The sequence below is a fragment of the Sciurus carolinensis genome, unplaced genomic scaffold (assembly GCF_902686445.1).
Source record: "Sciurus carolinensis unplaced genomic scaffold, mSciCar1.2, whole genome shotgun sequence".
NCBI classification, from domain to species: Eukaryota; Metazoa; Chordata; class Mammalia; order Rodentia; family Sciuridae; genus Sciurus; species Sciurus carolinensis.
In genome coordinates, this window is record NW_025920281.1 from 104,637 (window position 1) to 108,255 (window position 3,619).

General features: G+C 35.9%; 1 pseudogene; it reads left to right on the plus strand.

Annotated features, from left to right (window-relative positions):
• Positions 1 to 202: 202 nt before the first annotated feature.
• LOC124975474 (olfactory receptor 5D13-like) lies at positions 203 to 1,141 on the plus strand (annotated as a pseudogene).
• Positions 1,142 to 3,619: the final 2,478 nt, after the last annotated feature.

A 3,619-nucleotide genomic window follows, 5' to 3' on the forward strand; every position in this document is an offset into this window, starting at 1 on the left:
CCCAGGGTTTTTGATTCAGAAGGTTGATGGAGTTGGGGAATTCCAATTGCCAGGTGCAGTTGCTGCTACTGTTCATTGGGTACCAGTCTTCTTAAGTCACTTTTTATACATGCAACCTCTTTATTCTCTCCATTTTTTTTTCCTATTAATTCTGCTTTTCGGGAATAACTTGTGCATTTTCTTTTTTTAGCCAACAGAATTTATGACATCTTCTGAAGGAAATCGAAGCAGCAGACCCACTTTTATTCTGTTGGGTTTCTCAGAATGCCCAGGTCTCCAGGTTCCACTCTTCCTGGTTTTCTCGTTCATTTATGCAGTCACTGTAGTGGGAAATTTGGGGATGATAATAATCATCAAGGTCAACCCCAAACTCCATATGATCATGTACTTTTTTCTTAGCCACCTTTCCTTTGCAGATTGCTGTTATTCCACTGTAGTTACACCTAAATTGCTGGAGAACCTGGTTGTGAAAGAGAAAACCATCTCTTTCTCTGGTTGTATCATGCAATTTTCTTTTGCTTGCATTTTTACAGTGACAGAAACTTTCATGCTAGCAACCATGGCCTATGACTGTTTTGTGGCAGTTTGTAACCCTCTGCTATATACCACTATAATGTCTCAGAAGCTTTGTGTTCTTCTGGTGGCTGGATCTTACACTTGGGGGGTGGTATGCTCCCTGACACTCACATATTTTCTTTTTGCCCTGTCATATGGTGAATCTAACATCATAAATAACTTCACCTGTAATTGTTTCTGTCTCCTGCTCAGACCCCCATATCAGCCAGATGCTATGTTTCATTATTGCGGTATTCAATGAGGTGAGCAGCCTGATCATTATCATTGTGTCCTAAGTGTTCATTTTCATCACTGTCATGAGGATGCCTTCAGCAAGTGGGTGTCAGAGAACCTTCTCCACCTGTGCTCCCACCTGACCGCCATCACCATCTTTCATGGAACCATCCTGTTCCTCTACTGTGCTCCTAGACCCAAGACTTCTTGGCTCACAGTTAAAGTAGCCTCTGTGTTTTATACAGTGGTGATTCCCATGCTGAACCCATTGATCTACAGCCTTAGGAACAGAGATGTGAAGGACACCTTCAGAAAATTAGTTGTCACCAAATCTCTTTGGCACTCAATTTAATATTCTTATATTTATTATTCTATATTTGAAAAAAATGAATGACTAAAATTCAGACTCTCCAGTTAGAAAAGAACAAATAAAGAACAAATAACTGAAAATTAATGCAAGTGAAATTCTACATAATAGTGAGCAACTGGAATGCTCATACATTTCAGATGAGGATAAAAGACAAAATGACTTTGAAGACAGTTGTAAAATGCTATAAGAAGTTATAGAAAAATTTATCAAAGAACCTAGCAATTTCTTTTCTTGGTATTTGTCCATGAGAATTGAGATTAAATATTTCAGGATAAAATTCTTCTCTATGACTCGTTCAATAGTATAGGGAAAAGATAAGGAAGACTAGTAGGAGGAGATATTGATGAGATTTTCTTGACCCAGTTCCTTTAAAAAGTGATATTCTTGGAAAATGCAACTTTTCTTTCATGAAGAACTTTTGCTGTAGACCTATTAAGGATAAATGGGCAAAAACAGAAAAAATACTGATGCATCTTATCCTTTTATCCTAGAGAAACATCATAGAAAGTTAGAAATTACTTATTTAATTATATATACTACGTGTAATTACATATAACTTAGCTAAATAAGCCCATATGGATATGTATATATATATTCCAACATATAATCATAATTATGTGCATTTCACATATGGTACAACATACAAGTATTCAGTATTGTGTGTAATCCTTTACCTGCACTGTGCTTTCTGTGACCTCTTCATAGTAACCACATACCTACACCTTGAAGAAATTGACCAATGAGGTATAATTGTCCTCCCATGTAATTGTCCTATTGAGATTAAAGTTAAGAAGTATAATTTGTTCATAAAGAATGGTTTGTCCATTGCTGTTAATTCTGGTAAAGATAGATTTTGTATTAGCCACTGTTTTATCAGGACAAGAAAATAACTACTTTCTGTTGTTAAACCTAGGGGATTAAGAATAGGGATTTATCCTAAAAGTATTGGAAGCTCTGCTGGAGTTAAAAAGGGAAGTGAGATCTTCCATGGAGCACTAAGGATGCCTTCAAAATGGAGGAACAAAAGTGTTCATGACTTGATCATCCCATAATTTATTTACGTGTCTTAGGGATGGCTCTCCTGGGGTTTTCACTGAGTCCTGACAGGTGTGTGCCTTCCTCAGATCTGAAAAACTGATATAAACTGATCTCTTCTAGTCATAATAACCAAGTTATTATGCCTAAATTCCCATTAATGGAAAAATAAGTAAAGAAAACATGTCCTATACACAGGATGGAGTACTATTTCACCACAAAGAATAACAAAACCATGTCATTTGAAGGAAAATGCATGGAATAGGAGGTCATGTTAAGTGAAATAAGTCAGATTCAAAAAAACAAGTATTGTATTTTTTTTTTTTCATTTCACCTGTGGAATCTAAAATATAGCAACAGTAACAAAAACATAACAAGGACATATAAAGAAACTTTTTACTGAAGAGGAAAGGAGCTTGCAGGAAGGGTGGATACAATCAAAGGATGTTACCTGCGAGATACATGCATACCCAGGTTTTTAGCATCACAATTCACAATGACCAAACTATGGAACCAGTCTAGGAATCCATCAATGAATGGGTGAATAAAAAAGTAAATGTGATATATATACACAATGGAGGAGCCCTAAAGATAAATAAAGTTATGTCATTTGCAGGAAAATAGATGGAACTAGAGATGATTGTGTTAAGTGAAGTAAGTCAAACTCAAAAGGTTAAGGGTCATATGTTTTATTTCATATGTAGAAGATAGGAAAAAGGAAAAGAAAGATGGGAAGACAGGGATCTCATGAGAAGCAAAGGGAAGTGAGCAGAGGAAAGGGTCCAGGTATATGAGGTAGGGTGGGGAGGAAGTCCTGGGGAGAGATATTGGCCAAATTATACTGCCATACTGATTATTATATGCACATGAGTATGTAATAACAAATCCCATCATTATGTAGAACTATAATGCACCAATACAAATGTGAAAAGAAAAAGTACACATTGTGTATTGACTACCACAGTCAAGATAATTAACATCCCCTCATATTATCACAAATTTTTGGATAATGAGATCCCTGATATTGCTCTGCTAGCAAATATTTAAAATAAGCTGCATTCTTGAAGGAACTTTGGATTCTACAAAGGGGAAGGGGGAAAGGGGTGGGGACCAGTGGGGTTGGGAAGGATGGTAGAATGAGTCAGACATTATTACACTATATACATGTATGAAAAATCTAAAAAATATATTTACCACTGTCAAAAAAAAGTTAATGAAAAAAACAAACAAAATAAGCTACATTCTTATTAACTATTGTCCCCATGTTTTACATGCAGTTCCTAGTTACCTCATAACTGAAGGCTTGTTTCAATTGACCATTTTCTACTGTTTTTCCCCTAAACCCCAGCTTTTCATAGCTATGGTTCTACCCTCCATTACAAGTTTGACTTTTAAAATTGTTTTAGATTCTACATGGAAGTGAGA